Source organism: Leguminivora glycinivorella, chromosome 25 (genome assembly GCF_023078275.1).
Source record: "Leguminivora glycinivorella isolate SPB_JAAS2020 chromosome 25, LegGlyc_1.1, whole genome shotgun sequence".
Lineage (NCBI taxonomy): Eukaryota > Metazoa > Arthropoda > Insecta > Lepidoptera > Tortricidae > Leguminivora > Leguminivora glycinivorella.
In genome coordinates this window covers 2901246-2919134 of record NC_062995.1, presented here as the reverse complement: position 1 = coordinate 2919134, position 17889 = coordinate 2901246, and the positions used below count along the sequence as shown (strand labels likewise).

Here is a 17889-nt window from a genome sequence, read left to right as displayed (position 1 = left end):
CAAAAATTCAAAGAAATCTAGGTGTACAGGATCCAGTTCTAGTAGGTTAGTAGGTTCCAGTTTGGCAAAAAACGTTCGTATAAAAAATATAATAAGATCCGGCTGTTCTGTACCCTTCTCCAAGTCACATTTCTCAACTCATTTATGTTTTTTAATGTGTTTTTACAATAAAGAGTTACTAAACTACTACTCATCCTCATTAAAATTTATGAATGTGTGTATGTGTATACGACTGTTTATAAATCAGGCATTTTTATAACTTTATTAAATTAATCCAATTCCAATACGACAAACCAATTAGAAACGCCATAGAATCGTAGTAGTAGTTTTACTATTTTAGTAGTTTTTTTTTTAAATAGAGTATGACAACACAGCGTCATTGTTTGTTTACTCCTACCCAACGAAAACAAGCTCGCTTGGATTTCAGTTATTTTTACTCTTTCTAGCGATAACTATCTGATGAAATAAAAGTAGTTATTTTTTGACATAATTTTGTACGTTTGTAGTTTTAAACCAGTAAACTTCAGTTACTTATAAACTAATAGTGATTTTATAAAACAACAGTCTAATTTCCTTTGTTCAAATAAATTCAAAGTGCTTCAAGCTGAGCGACGTTGCCGTTCCGCTATACTAGTTTTGGGACATCGAAAAGTAATACTTGCGTTGATATTTTGTTGTTTTTTCTTGTTGGCCAAATACTTTAATATTATTTCTGTGGAATAAACAATAAGTTATGATCAAGTGTCTTGAAATGTGTAAATCTGAACGTTCTCAAATTTCTGATGCAATAACCATTTGGCAACAGCGCACGGAATCGGATTGATACCAGCCATCTAGATGTATTAGCAAAGCACACGAAATTGTGACTTATCCACATAAATCTTCAGTTCATGAGGTGAGTTTTTAATTTAGGCATATTTTAAATATATTTATTACTTATAATTTACTTTATTTTAATTAAAAGTATGTGAAATGACAATTTTTGTGTTTCCCGCCGAGTGACGTAATTTGGCTAACCATCCTCCATCTTTTTTGGACGGCCAGTCATCTGTCAAGCGTTCAGTCTTATTCATCCGAGGTGGAAACAGAAAAATTTTCCGCTCATAGGGTGTTTTACACGCGAAAAATTATCACGGAGGCATCCGGGTAAGTCTTAAATTGTCATTTCTCATAATTATTTCTATCAATTTCATTGTGTTTTGTTCGAATTTTGTCTTTGTTCGGAACCTAACCTCAATGGGGTCTTACAACCGTAAGGACTCGTTTTTTGGGTCAACCAGTGTCGTCTTCGTCAGTAATTCAGTGTTTACTTGGATAAATTTGCATAATCGTCACTCGGAGCCCCTTTTACGTAGGTGAAATCTGTTTGACTTCAACTTTGCCATCAATGTAGGTAGAAACTAGAAAGTCGCGCCTAGTAACAACTTGTTCACAATTCTGATGATTTCGAGAATTTTCTATGAGCCTGTATTAATACATTTGAATGTTCTCATAAAAATGTAGGAATACTTAGAAAAAAAATCTAATAATACCCAATTTTTTATTACTTGTTCAAACCTGTCTTAGGAATTTGCTCAATATTTTATAATCAGTAGGTACCCAATTAGTCATAGGTGTACTATGAATACTCCAAGTTTTCACTTTCAATAGGGTGGCTACATTTTATAACAACACTTGCTATAGTGAATTTTCAGGTTAAAAAAAAATACTGACCATGTGGCTGATAGCCGCTTACCACATAACTAAATAAAAAAACAGAAATAGATTTGTGATTTTATAAAATTTCTGGATTATCGCATACTTTTGAAAAGCAATACACCGTTCATGAAACCATAGTTCATTCTCTTGAGGGACGGTCAGCTGCGAGTTAATCCAATAGGTATAGTGTGTAATGTAATGCTTTAGTATACATAAAACAATACATTATTTCTAATTATGAGTATTTATTGATCTGATGGGTACCATGGCAGGCGGTTGGTCGGTTTATAACTTATGAAACAATAACCTAACCACAAAATTTTGTAAAAACCTCCGACATAAAAAATAAAACATGGCTAAGAGACTAACTCAGCTTTCAAACAAAGGTATGTATGTATTATGTAAACACTTTATTGTACATAAGACAAGTTAGGACATAGAAATACAGTATAGTTATGGTGTACTAAGGCGAAGGCAAAGGTTCATCTGTTCGGGAGCTATAATGCCATAGACAGACACAGACAACAGACAGACTGACACACTTATAACACCCTGTGGTTTTTGTGTTGGGGGTTAAAAACAACAAAATAAAATAATTTGTTCCCAAGTTGGATGATAGCATGATAAATGATAGTACTACATACATACAATCACGCCTATATCCCATAAAGGGGTAGGCAGAGCACATGAAACTACTAAAGCTTCAGTGCCACTCTTGGCAAATAAGGGGTTGTAAGAAAACGAAACTGTGACATTATACATTGATAGTACTATTTGAAAGTAAATACAGATATATTGCGAAAAGCTTTTCCTTCGTTTTTCTGGAAACATTTGTACTTGCCATGCTTGTTCAGACAGTCAGTACGTCTTCTTGTACTGAGACTGACTGACATAGTATGACATGTTCATATGTTTCCATTAAAATACGAAGAAAATTCTTTTTGCACTTCATCTGTATCATTCTTCTTCTTATTAGGGGCTATGTAAGACTTCTTAGCGCCTTATGTATCACTGCAACCATTACTGATCTATTGTGATCGCCTACTACAACTCTCGATCAAGTCCTACAAATTCAAAGAGTATCTTTTTGATATTGAGATACCTCAGGTCATCCGGGTGTATTAGATAGCTGCCCGGAATCATGCTATGTGTACGCATTAGAGAGGGACACTCTGCCAGGATGTGAAGGGCCATTTCTTCAGATTCTAAGCAGAATCTGTATGTGTATTAGTTGTTGTTTGGAATGAATTTAGCTTGTTTCTACATTTTACGTATACTTTTGTTGTGCTACCTACATTCTGCATTGTGTACTTACTACTATACCTACAAAGTATTAACTATGACTATGTGATAAAAAGTTTAGTGTTATTTTTAGTTAGTTATTTTTGCGATGTTCTTTTTTTAATTGATTTCTTATAGGTATGTATACTTTAAGATGCTCACTGATTTACTGATATATTCTTCGTATTAGTATAACATTATTCTCATTAAGTGAAAATGTAAATTTTCTTTTGGGAAATAAAGTTCTTTAAACACAATCTGCAGTGTCCGTTCGCATGTTTTGCCATCTGTATTATTAGAACTAACATGGCTAGAAATCAATAAATTCTAGTATATTACACCAAATTTAAGCATAGAAGGGCTTACATTTGAACAACCTTCAATACACCTAGAATTCTGATAAGCGTTTAGGACGGTGATAATACCGCTCAGAACCAAAAGGCAGTAACTTTATATGATAACCATCGGTTTAAAAACGTTTATGACCTAATAAAGTAGCTGTTTTGTAACGTACCTTATCTGACCCCGTTTTTTTTCATATTCATATTCATATCATTTATTGCATACACATGTGTTTACAATAGGTGTTTTTATAGATTAGGTCACAACATGCACCCGTCAGGGTATAGCAACATAGAAAACTTACATACTAGATTCATTCATTAACATGCTTATTATTAAGTAAGAATTACATTAATTGCTTATTTCAAATTTAGATAGCTACTTAAAAATGTCAATTATTCACTACATTATACATAAAACTAATTAATCAAAAATGTCAGTAAAGAATTCATCCACAGAATAATAGCATTTTTGTTGTAAAAGTGACTTGATGCTTTTATAAAATAATTGAGATGTTTCCTGTGACTTAATATTATTAGGTAACTTATTATAAATTCTTATGGCTGTATATTGAGGGCTGTTAGATAGCATTTTCATTTTTGAAGGAGGGATTACTAACTGATATTTTTTCCTAGCACTACGAATTTCTGTAAATAGATGTCTATTTTTATATACATAGAGGGCTAACGTTAAAATGTACTGACATGGTAGTGGTAATATACCGTATTTTTTAAAATGGGGTTTACAGCTATCTGGGCATTGAATTTCGACCATGTTTCGGACACACTTTTTTTGAGTCATGAATAAATCATGGGCATCTGTGCTGTTGCCCCAAAGCATGATACCGTAGCTAAGCAGGGAGTGTGCAAGTGCATGATAGGTGGATAGGGCAGTTTGTATATTAGTTGTCTTCCGAAGGTTATATAAGGCGTAAGTGATGCTAGAAATTTTAGATTTGGTCAGTTCTATATGTTTTTTCCAATTTACATTGCTGTCAATAGTGATTCCCAGCATTTTGAAATGATTGACTTCCTCAATTTTTGTCTTATTAATTAATATGTCAAGATTTAAAGGTTCTTTAAGTTGGTGGTGAAATTGAATTAATTTAGTTTTAGTTAAGTTGATATTAAGATTCAAAACGTGTAGGCTATTGCTAATTTCGTCGAGGCAGTCTTTGATTGTTTCGTTATAATTTTCGCTTTTATCAATTTCGAATAGTAACGAGATGTCATCGGCGAATAAAATGTTGTATGTATTGACTAGATTTGGCAGGTCGTTTATATACACTAAGAATAGCACGCAACCAAGGACACTGCCTTGGGGTATAGAGCCGTGTAGATCTTGTCTCTCTGAACGTGTCTCTGTTATTTCATTTGTGTTTGTATCGTAGTGTTTAATTTGTACATATTGGGTCCGGTTTTGCAAGTAAGACCTGAACCAATCATGTACTATGCCTCTTATCCCTACGTTATAAAGCTTGCTGAGTAGAATTTTATGAGATACGCTATCATATGCTTTACTTAAGTCTAGTAAAAGGCCAACAGCATGCTTTTTATTATTCAAAATGTGTAAAACTTCTTGCATATAGTTAGTCACAGCTAATGAGGTAGAGCGGTCCTTTCTAAACCCATATTGGTTTGTATGTAACACGTTATTCTTTTCTAAAAAGTTGTATAACCTTTCACACATCGCTTTTTCATAAATTTTTGATATAGCCGGTAATAAAGCAATAGGACGGTAGTTACAAGGATCCATGACATCTCCTTTTTTAAAAAGTGGCTTGACTACGGATATTTTTAAATCATCTGGAAAAGTTCCCTCGGCAAAGGATTGATTGATGAGCATGGTGATTGGTGGAGTCAATTCGGTTATACAAGTTTTTAATAGGGTAATCGGAATTTCATCTATACCTGAGCTGTATTTAGATTTACAATTTTTAATAATTTTAAAAACTTCCTGCTCGGTAACAGGTCGCAGAAACGTAGATTTTTCTATGACAAGTGTACGTTTTTGTTTAGAATCGGTAACGGGGTTATTACTATAATTGACTGATTTAGTCTCATAAACGCTTGCGAAATAATTATTAAGAGCATTCGATACATCCTCAGGTGTCTCTAAGATTTCCTTTTTGTAAGGGCATTTAATTTTAATATTATTTTTTGTCACTGTTTTACACTTCCCGGTTTTTTCATTTACAATTCGCCACATAGTTTTACTTTTATTAACAGATTTTTTCATCTCTTGTATATATTCCGTTTTTTTTGAAAAAAGTATACATTTTTTCAAAATTTTACTGTAGGAGTTATAGAATGCTTTTAATATGCTGATGCCGTCTGTTTTATTATTGTTGGTATGTATTCGCAGTAATCTTTTATGTTGACAAGAAATGCGTAAACCTTTTGTCAGCCATTTTTTTTTCTTACTTGTTCTAATATCGACATACTTTAGAGGAATTGTCTCATTAAGGATTTCGGTTAAAACATTTTGGAATGCCTTGTAGTTAGTATTTGCATCGTTATGTATTAAGATACTACTCCAATCCATACATTTAACAGTTTCCTTAAACGCTAGCTGATTTAACGGGTTGTAGACTCGTTTTAAGTATTTCCAGTTAGAATTTTTGAAAACTTTATTACTAGGATTTACTTTAAAACTGTACACGATGCCTTTGTGATCTGATATTCCAAACTCCGCAACGTCAAGGGCAAATACTTTTTCGTTACTAAAAACCAAGTCTATGCATGTTTCCGAACGGGCAGCCACTCTGGTTGGCTCTTTTACAATTTGGGATAAGTTCGTTGTTAGCATTAAATCCAAGAGACGGTTGCTTTGCTTGTTTTTTTGCATCACGTCTATATTAAAATCACCTCCAAGTATGATATGTTTACTATGTGCTTTAGTCTTGATTATCTCAAGTATTTTCTCTAAACAAACATAAAAATGCTCTATATCACGATTTGGTCTGTATAGACAGATCAAAATAACATTTAGTTGCGGTATAAATACAGAACAGCATTCAATAACACACTCTAATGATAAAGCTACAATTTCTTTACTTTCTATGTACTCTATGCCGTCCTTAAGTAATATCGCCACGCCTCCGCCGCTATGCTCCTGACGATTGAACGCTGCAGCTACTGTATAGCCCGGGATTCGGACTACATCCGCTTGCGACTTGTGAATCCAGGTTTCGGTCAGACACAGTGCGTCATAAGGGTGGTCCGCTAGGAAGCTTTCAAGATGGTCAACTTTATTTTTAAGAGTTTAGTTTTGTAGGGACTGTCGAAAATAGTCACATATATTACAAGTATTGCAACATATTTCATGAGATGGCTATTAATATGTCAAAATACACTATGTAACATAATTGCCGAAGATAAATCCTACGGCTTATACATTACCTTCTATAGTACCTTTAATTTTCATGGTGTTTATTTTAAAAAAAGGAAGTGGTATTCGTAACCGCTATTCGATACCGGTTATGCCCTTAAATGGATCACCAGCATTAATGTTACATCCTGTATATTCTTTTGGGATTTATAAAAAGTGGTGCAGTTGACGTACCCATGAAAAACCACTTGGGTCCCATTTCTCAAAACTGAAAGTTAAAGTGGAAGTCTCTTTCCAACTACGACCTTCAAATCTTCAAGAAAAGAGCGTACACCCATCTGAAAGGCCGGCAACGCACCTCCGACACCTCTGGTGTTTCTGGTGTCCATGGGCGGCAGTGATCGCTTACCATCAGTCAACCTGTCTGCTCGTTTGCCTCCTATCCCGTAAAAAAAAAACTTGTCATATTAGACATTGACAACCACTTGTAAATCGTAACTTGTAATTTCGAGAAATGGGCCCATGGTATAATAGCCCCTGGCATTTTAGCTCGTTTTAAACACTGGCAAAAAACAGTGGAAATTAATAAGTGGCATCATTATAGTGTTGTGCCCGTTTTCGTATACACCTGTATTCCCATAATGGGTAGGCAGAACACACTGCTTAAGTATCAGTGCAACTCTTAGCAAATAGTTGAATATTATCTAACCTGAAAGCCTCATGAAAGCGGCGTTGCTTAAAACGACACAGTTCCGTCGGAACAATGCGTGTTTACCCAGGTGGACTTATTACGCAGTTAGAACTCAGCTACGTTTACCGTGGGCAAATATTGGCCGTATTCGGAAATGAGTTCGTAGTACTATTTCAGGGACTACTTTCATGTTTTTACGCGCAATATCAAATAAGATAGATATAGATATAAATGTTTATTGGTAAAATATTCACATTTACACGTCAATTATTTACATACAATGATTATTTAGAAAAAAAAATCACATTTCACATTGGGTATTCTAAGTAATGCAGACACACATATTACATTAGTAGGTACACGATCCAGTCAATGACCCGTAGGTATCAAGGAACTCATCCAAAGTATAGCAAGCCATTTCGAGTAGGATGGATTTTAATTTGCGGACAAATATTGGATCGCTAGAAGCTTGCTAAAATCAAATATCATATTTACTTCTCTACATCTTGTAGCATTATGTATGGAAAGGTTAGAAAGTTATTTAAGCTGAATCTACACCTTCAAGTTATTCCTGCAAGTTTTGAAACAGGCATATCGTCACTACTTTTAAAAAAACTTGTATCTTCGTCTGTCAATGAAAAGAAAATTGTAGTAAGTATGTATGGAATGCATATAGACTATAGATTTTTTAAAAGTAGTGACGATATGCAAGAAAGAGATGCAGATATTTTATTGACGTTCTCTAAAATCATTTATTAGTGTGATGAGCACAGATATTTGTTCCTGAGGGTTCTCTAAATCATCTCCGAAAATTTTATTTCCGAATGTCACATCGCAACCAATTTATCGCATAAAGTCATTTCGCCGAATATTCACGTTCCAATCAAACCTTAAGGAATCGTTTCATTTCCCAACTAAACAGTGGGCAACTGCACCTTTTGCTTATTTTTTTAAAGGCACTTTTTATAATACACATTTTCAAGTTTTGAGTGGTTTATTAAGTATAACATACATATTGTTAATTAGTGTTTACCAAACGTGTTTTTTAGGTATGGTATCATGTTGTTACTGATTTATTAAGTATAACATACATATTGTTAATTATTATTTACCAAACGTATTTTTTGGGTATGGTATCACTTTAACTTGTGAAACGTATCGTTATCGAAAAAAAGAGGGTACTTACTAATATGTATGACAACGGAACCAAATTAATTGCATTATTTTCCATCCATGGAAATATTTTTATTGAGAATAAGAATACGTTCCCGTTATTTTTTGTTTATGCACTAACAAAGACTAACGTTCTTACGATTTAATGTTTGATTTATTAATCGAATATGGAAATGAACATGGTATTAATCTGATACCAAAAGTATGCGTGTTAGACTTTGAGAAAGCTGCCATACAAAGTATTCGATCGAATTTTGATGGAATAATATTACAAAAACACAGGTGGACAAAAAAATCGGTTCTGTTTGTTTGTCACTGTCTACCTAACATGCTCCTCCTCACTTCGCTCGTCGTCGCACCTAACTGGACTCTGTGAAATAATTGTTATCAAGCAATTTTATTTATTAAATGGGACTGTATCGCGAGCGAAGCAAGATAGAAAAACCAGTCAGTTCTGGTTGTTTGTCACTGTCTACCTAACACGCTCCTCCTCGCTTCGCTCGTCGTCGCACCTAACTTGAATCTGTGACATAATTCTTATCAAAATTGATCTTAGATGTAGAACCGATATCCCATATACTAAATAAATAAATAAAATAAATAAATTTTTATAAGACATTTTTACACAGATTGACTGAGGCCCACGGTAAGCTCAAGACGGCTTGTGTTGTGGGTACTCAGACAACGATATATATAATATATAAATACTTATATACATAGAAAACATCCATCCGATATCGAATCGCATAATGTGAAAACGCATTAAAAGGCAAAATATTTTTTCATGGGTGATAAAATGTGGGACGACGTCCCACTTTATCGATTACTAAAAAGACGCTTTGTCAGTTTGTATAAAGATACAAGCAAATTTCGTCTTTATGGTAACCGATAAGAGTGGGATGCCAAATGTTGCCTTCTGTATGGAAAGGTAACTGTTGTTTTGACAAAATGTTATTCGTGTAATCATTTTTTGCCCTAGTGATTTTTTTATAAGTCATAGTTATGCCATAGTTTTAATGTCATAATCATAATCGGCCTTAATATAATTCGGCCAAATAAAACTTTGCTACATAAAAATTAGCTATAAATGGGTTGCCAAATAAATCATCTGCAATAAACTGGTTGGCAAATGAAATTCGGAGTAAGTAAGTTCGGAGAAAAGGCAGAACACCGTTCCGGAGTCATGGATGTTTTCTATGTATATAAGTATTTATATATTATATATATCGTTGTCTGAGTACCCACAGCACAAGCCTTCTTGAGCTTAACGTGGGCCTCAGTCAATCTGTGTAAGAATGTCCTATAATATTTATTTATTTGCCACTACCCATAGTTGCGTGTCAAAACTTGCAAGTGTAAGGCCGATATTCCACTATCATATGTTTATCATAGAAATATGATCATAGCCGTCCTTTTTCTTCTCGTTGGAGAAAAAGAGAGGCATACAGACCTATGATCATATTTCTATGATAAACATATGATAGTGGAATATCGGCCTAAATCCAGCTTTATTAGACTTCTGTTTCAAAATGAGATTAACTTTTTAAATGTGTTAAACTTAAATCAAAGGTCTCACGTTGTTCCATAACATAAGAACAAAATTTTCTTCTATCTATAATCTATATACGTATACGAATAACCTTTCGAAACGTTCTTATTTATGATAAGCTACGAAATGACACATGACGACGGATAGACTTATGACTAACTCAAAAAAAAATCTAGACGCATCACTTAGATAATAATCATGACTCACATCGTCAAGCCTGTTGCCATAGCAACTGCATTTATACACAGCTATGCAACCGGCCTTACAGAGGTTAGGGATACACCAAGGTCAACACCCTTCGACCCAGCTGTTACATGCTACAAATCAATCCCGAACGAAGTACGTAAAAAATAAGGCACAAAATAGCTCTACCACTGTGGATTGTTAACTTTAGCTACAAAGAAATAAGTGTATATTCCCCTTTTAAAACTGAAGCGAACCAGTTCGAAACAAATCAAAAGAATATTTAATTACGCTTGTTAAAGTTTATTTTACGTTTTCTAAAGAGGTGCGTCAGTAACAATTAGATTATAAAGACTGGTCAGCGTATAATAGAAACCTGTAATCTGTTTCTAGTAATGTTATTAGAAAGGGGATAGCGTTGTTTACAATTAAGATAAAACTCTTAGTTGAAAGATGCGCTTTCATTGTTGTAGCGTTATTTTATTAGTCATAAAGGGAGCTGTGTGTAATTTAACTTAGAGGATAAATGGCAGGGGCAGCGTACAGCTCTTTAGATGTACATCTATGGATGACGCAGTCTCCTAAAAATATGAGGAACTAGCTTTTGCCAGCGGCTTCGCTCGCGTTAGGAAGAGACAAAAAGTAGCCTATGTCACTCTCCATCCCTTCAACTATCTCCATTTGAAAAATCACGACAATTCGTCGCTCCGTTTTGCCGTGTAGGAAGGACAAACAAACAGACACACACACTTTCCTATTTATAATATTAGTATGGAAGTAAGGATATGATAGTCAAAATTGCTCAATGACCAAAATGAGTAGAATGCTTACAAAAATTACAAAGACATCGTTGTTTGAGTACCCACAACACAAGCCTTCTTGAGCTTACAGTGGGACTCAGTCAATCTGTGTAAGAAGTCGATATTTTTTTTTTACATAACTGACAAGTGACAGTCCTCATTCCTTATTTATCTCTGTAATTCTCACCATTGTCAAGTCTAGAAATCTAAGAATGTACGTGTGGTGTGAAGGCAGTTAATGTATAATACTGTGTGTTTCGCGAACTCATTGTTTTTTTGCTCGTTCTTCGCTGTTAATGAATTTAATGATGTCATAAATGCCTTAAGCGCACGCACCTAGCTTGCATACAATCGAAGTTATCTCATTTTAAAATGACTATAAGAAACATGAGATTTAAATGTACAGTCAAGTGCAAAAATATGTACCGAAAAAATCGTCTCAAAATATGGTACAGTCACAGGCATAAAGAAGTTGTGATTTTTATACCTTGTCATATTAACGTCTTGATTGAAATGTCATACGAAATTGTCAAACGATTAAAAGCGACAAGGTACAAAAGTCATCACTACTTTATGCCGGTGACTGTACTTATGTACTACAGTAAGATGTGTACACCCATATTTTTACACTTGGCGGCATACTGAACAAGGGGCGCAAGCTCGAGCATTATTCGTATAAAAATAATCATTGGAAAGTTTTATTCGTCACTCGCGAATAATTTTGTTATTCCCTATCCGTCATTCGAATAAATTTTTCCCATTTCTGACTAACAGACGGCCTAGCCGAAATGTCTGGCTTTACTGCTTCAACACGGACTAGCGATAGAGATCTAGATAACGACATTATCGTAATCGTTTGTGCATTTGGCTACATACCACGGTCTGTCAAAATCTTAGCTTCGTATGACTCTTTTTTCCTTAGACATTTGCGTGAGTAATATCATTTTGCAGCTGCTAACCGGTTTGGTATCGATTTACGATTTTTACGGAGCCTTTCCCCTGCCCATCTGCTTTCCTGCGGACTGGCTTGACCGCTTCCGGGCTTCATGAGTCACCTTAAGGTCTGTCCAGAAGGTTACGGAAATCGAAACTTCGTTATTTACCACTCTCTTTATTCATCGCGCTATACCGGCGCGGCGCTTTGACAAATAATGAATCGGTGAGCTCCATCTTAGACTCTGTCTTCACTTTCCATCAGTACGCCTAGCACATGATTGCCGCGAGATAGGCTACCCGTCCTTATGTCATTCATTAGTCATTAATACCTACAGTTAGAAGAAGACGTGTGATCTATCTCGCGGCGACATACTCTCGCGGCAATCATGTGCTAGGCCAACTGGTATGACTAGGGACACCCGCCGATCAGTCTAAATTAAAAATTAAAAAGAAAAAACAATATTTTACGCTAAGCTATCGGTTTCCACTACTACTCTTTTCACGTGCGAACGATAGACGATATCGAAACGAAATTCGGGTTTGCAAGACCTGAGCCCGCAGTGATTAAATATAATAGGCGGGTATTTTAATAAGTTTCACTATAATTCATATCAAAAGAAACATCCTATGCAAAATGACGTCCTATACTCAAAGATAGTTTAAAGTTAGAGGTTATACTACAACTTATAAATTCGATACCTACAGCGCCATCTGCGTACAAACGACGTCACGTGCCGAAGATAGCACGCCACAGACCAACTCCTATAGACATCTATTACAAGACGACTCGCGGGTGCCAGCCTTCCTAGTATTTGCACTGATATAAGCGCGGGCGCTCGCCGTGCCCGATCAGTATCGACCAAGTAACAGACCCGAAAGCAGCGCGTGTTTTTCGCACAAAAAAATTGGAAAAGGGTATTTTGATGCCTTAAAGATGTCCACCTGTAGTGTGAAATGGTGTGGAAAGGTAACAAGAAGCTCAAATTTAAAAACAGACGGCATTACATTCCACAAATAAGTCATATTTATAATTTATTCAGAGCCGGCATAGGTCAACTTACATTGGCCACTTACGCGTCAGTAGAGGGACAGTCATACTTCTGTCCCTTTTCATCTGGCGCGACTGCCCGCCGTCCTTGAAACGGCCAATCACAGCGCGCTTAACACATTCCCCGCCCGCTCCTCGCACCCCAAACACTGGTGACTCGTATCGCGAACCAAATATACAAGACTGCCACTCTATAGGAGGTTCTCTGTGTAGCACGCAAAACGGCCTGCTTCAAATATATCATGATATGAACCTTACGCCTTGGACATACGTTCCGAATTGTAATCATATTATTAGAATTGACTGTTACGCCTATCACGTAAACAACTTCGTCATTGGGCACTATTAAGCTTTTAATTTAATTTTCCCCTCACTAGCTCGGAAACACGTGTTTTGTCCTTTAATACCAGCGGGTAAAAACGCATTTTATCCACTAGTGGGTAAAGTAATTTGACCTTGAATAAAGTCAAATTAACTGCTTTAAAATTGATAAAAGTAGGTGAATCTAGTAATAAAGATGATTTACCACCTGTGGAACTACTGGAAACAGTGATAAACGCATTTTTTGCGTTGTAGTTTCCTCGCTATAGTGAGGGGAAAAGTTTTGTGTTACACTCGGGTGCAAATGTATTTTACTTCTCGTGTGTTAAAAAACTCGCAAGTTCAGGATTCTATTCTCGAACCACTCGCTTCGCTCGTGGTTCAACTATAGAATCCTTTCACTTGCTCGTTTTTTAATTCCACACTCGGCGTTAAAATACAACTTTGCCCCCTTGTATAACAAATAACTATTAAGTATTTGTCTATTAAAACGGAACTTAATAAAATTTAATTTTGTTTGAAAATTAGCTTCAACGTTTCGAATAAGGCACTTCCCTTTTGGGTATCCAAGACACAGCTAAAAATTCACAAGATGCATTTCTTTTTCTCGATATTTTTCATGTTTATCAACTTGAACTTTGAACGTTATATATAAAAAAAAAGATTAAACAGTTTTGTTGAGGTAAAATATCATCATGTCAGTCATACTTAATAGTATTTTATGCAACAGGCGTTTAAAGGAGGTCAAAAAAGACGAGTGGCGTGGGTAACAATTTGAGGCGAAGCCGAAAATTGTTATTGAGACGCCACGAGTATTTTTTGACTCAGTTAAACACCGTTGCATACAATACTTTTTCTACGACCATGCACTTAGTTTTTAATAGTTTTCTTGAATAACTTTCGTGAAATTCACACTGCTTCCTGTATTTTGACGCAAAGGTTTGCACTGTCAGCTCGGCTGCCCAGCCTTTCCGCGCACTCGCGCAGTGTCGTTATAAGGCGTTGCCATGGTTACAGAGCCAAACAATGCGTTTTCAGTTTTTTCGATACTGCGGGCATGCGCGGAAAGCCGGCGGCCGCTGGCTTTGGGGAATAGACCTTTATGTAGGGTTTTAAAGATCTATGCACGACCCTGTAAATGACGAATAACAGTTCGGGAGTAGAAAAAGTAACATAAAATACTAGTTCAATAAGTATCGTTATATTAGCATTTACTAATCAGTCAATTGGTATCTTAAACCTATCGGGCCTCAACATGTTTCCTTCTACTTTTTGTGCGCAAAAACAAGTGCTCAAGGTGAATGATAACACACAAAAACAAGTCTACTATTATATTTTAATATCGCATGTAATCTAGTTCGCGTTCAAAATATTTTCTTTGAAGAAAGGTAAGACTAAGATATGATATTGATATCACTATCACTACACCTTATAAAACCCGCGCGCGTCTTCCGCGTTTGTATGTGTGTCTGTGTGTGTGTGATGTCATAGCGGCGACATCATGCGGTTTTCACCTATGAATATAGTGATTGTTGAGGAAGGTTTAAGTATATAATTTGTTGAGATGTTGTTTGAATTTGAAATGTGACGATATTTTCTAATCGAGTCTGACAAAATCCCGCTGGCTGAGCGCTGTAATCAAAAACGCTGCCCAAACCGTTTGAGCTGTAACAAAACTGTATGGCTAAATTGTGCCTCTCTCATAGGTCTACAAAAAAGTCCTCGATGGCAAATGTCTATCTTTTACGGATAACTTACTATGATCATTTTAATGATTATCCCCGTGAGTAGTTGGGGCATTCCCCACGGAAAAAAAAAAGGACGCTGCGCCTGAGATGGTATGCGTAACGCATTTCCCCTCGTAAAAAAAAGGGTCGCTAATGATAGTATAAGGCAAATGTATGAGTAAATGAGGATAGATCAGTTACGTATCACGTTAGATGTGCGTGCTCGATTTTCGTGCCTAAACACGTGGACGGCATATAGTTCACTGAGAATTCGTTGTTTGTAAATTGAACCTTGTAGTTATGTGAGTAAATTGCTATTAACACGCGTAATATTTAATACTATGTAGTTGTAGTACAGTAGCTCAGAGGACTAAAATTGTTACATAGAACATTACATTTCCTCATAGGACATTTCAGCAAAAGGTTTACTATGTCTGATGCTTGACTCGTATGGCAGCTACAGCTATTATGTATTAAATACCGTTAACTTTAAACTAACTTATCAAATTCTATCTGAAAAAACATCTTTGCTTCTTTACTTTATCAGAAGATTCAGACGTGTTAAAAAATAACTGTCACGGTGACGTAGCCTACGTTTTTCTGGATTGTGAGAGGCATAAGTATTTATACTTATAGAAAATCTTATTATAAACTGTAAGAATGTAGTGGTTTATTGGCTATATGAGCGCTGTAAAGAAAACTATATATAATAAATATAGAAAGTATATTATAGTTTTAAATATTATACCTAATCCTAGATCTGAAACGTAATTTCGCTTATCAGTCATTCGTCCTACACGGTAAATTTGCAGAAATTTCCTGAAAACGCTATTGATTCAGCTGTAATAAATACGTTACGTAATGATCATTGAGTGAATATTTAATCTTATCAGTTCCTTTTACGCACATAATTGACAAATATGCATCGATTTAAACTTTCCTAGATACACTATCGCCTACAAATTCGACACTCAAAAGTGTCCGATCGCTAAGTTGCAAATGTGTGCGTCTAGTTGACAAACGAAAACTTCGCAATGTAGTAAAAACTACTTTCATTTTTTTACAAAAACAACGTTATTTCTTAGTACTTAAAGTTCAATTTCAAATGCAAGCAATTGGCGGTTATGACATTAATGAATGTGATCATCGCGAAAGCCATAAAATTTTATTACCGCAGATCGCAGGTGTGCATATTTTTAAACAAATCTACGTCTTATTGCAACCAACATAAGTTTAATTTCGTTCGCGCTGCAACAATCTAAACGCCATTTTTACATTGGGAACGAGGATGGACAGAGGCATCATGGGAGTCGCGCTATGAGATGAAAGGCGAGAATGAGGAAATTTGCGGTATTTTTGCGAAAAACTGTTTTAAAAAATCCTATTAGATAGAAAATTTCTTAAGGAACAAAACGTTTGGTATAACATTTTTCGAGATTTTGCGTATTTTAAGCGAAAAAAAATGAGTTTTTACTGTATGATATTTTTATTGATATTATCTCAAACAAAAAAATATATAAGGTACGGCGGGACAATTTGGACTGGGGGAAAATTGCAACTGATCAATATCTCCACGTTTTGCAATGTTTGCATTATTAAATAGAGTCAACTGAGGTATATACAGGGTGTCCCACGGCGATGCCACATGGAGGGAAAGTACCTTAAATATCGTAGATAGCATATTTTGCTGAAAGAAGACTTCATTTTATTTTCTAAACTTAGTAAAAGTGCATTCAATTTTTTTAATTTTTACTATGAGGACTTATACAGGGTGTATTTTGATAGCGGGTCAGTAAGGCCGATATGAGATCCCGTAGTCCTACATGAAAATAGTCTAAGGGAACCATCCATCAATTTCAAATTTATGAAAAATGGCATTTACAGATTTTGGAAAAAACATACAGGGTGCTAGAAAAAGGGCATTTTTGACAAACTTATATATATATATATATATATGTGTGTGTATGTATGTATATATATAACATACGTGTGTGTGTGTGTGTGTGTGTGCGTGTAGTGAGTGTATGTGTAGCGATTATGTGAAGGTAAACAGTTGAGGGATTGTATGTGGTGTGTGTGAGGGATGGTGCACTTGGAGAATATGAATTAAGTAGCTATTAAAACAAAGAAGAATTGAATGATGACATTAATTTATTATTCTACGTAATTTCTTTTAAAGATTTGTGTGGGTAAATCTTCTCTCCGCTCCTCAGCTATAATCTTGCGCCATTTTTCCCTTTCAACGTCTTGTTTTGAGAATCTGGAATAAAAACCTTTTTTATTACTTAAAAACGAATTTGCTATTCCCGGGTTGTTTCTTTTTATAATTAAAGTAATTTATAAGATATGTATTAATGTTATTGAATTGAAATCATTTATTTCAGACTTATTGGTCCATAATAATAAATAAATACATACATTATTAATATGAAATAGGCTTCTTTTACAAAAAATATAAATTAGCGACTCCATCATTCCATTTTTAACTATGTTCCACTTCAACCATCTTTTGTCGCCGTCCGCTCATTACTAGTATAGCGCGAGAGAAAGAGACAAACTGCGTAAGACCAAATCAAGGAATTTACTTCAATTATTCTAGAAAATAAATGTTTTTAGTAAGTTAGGAAACCATTTTGGCCATAAATGCATAATATTATAAAATTATTAACAATTACTTACCTGAAATACGATACGTCATCCTTTTTTAACGTATATAAGGTGTTATTTTTGCACTTTTTTACGGAGCACTTCGGCATGTTGCCGACACGGCGGATGAAGCGCTACTGACCGCCCAATTGTGCTTAGAACAT

At 35.3% G+C, this 17889-nt stretch overlaps 1 protein-coding gene across 3 annotated transcripts in view; it reads left to right on the top strand.

The window, feature by feature from the left end:
* The first annotated feature begins 408 nt into the window (after positions 1–408).
* LOC125239047 (cyclin G) overlaps positions 409–17889 on the top strand; it is a 63443-nt gene continuing 45962 nt past the window's right edge. The window contains exons 1-2 of one of the 3 annotated variants that reach the window (XM_048146502.1): positions 409–651; positions 806–895. The gene's annotated coding sequence lies outside the window, so the exon portion shown is untranslated. Of the gene's footprint in view, positions 896–1021; positions 1147–17889 lie in introns of those variants that run through there. The other 2 variants (XM_048146500.1, XM_048146501.1) reach the window with 2 other exon arrangements.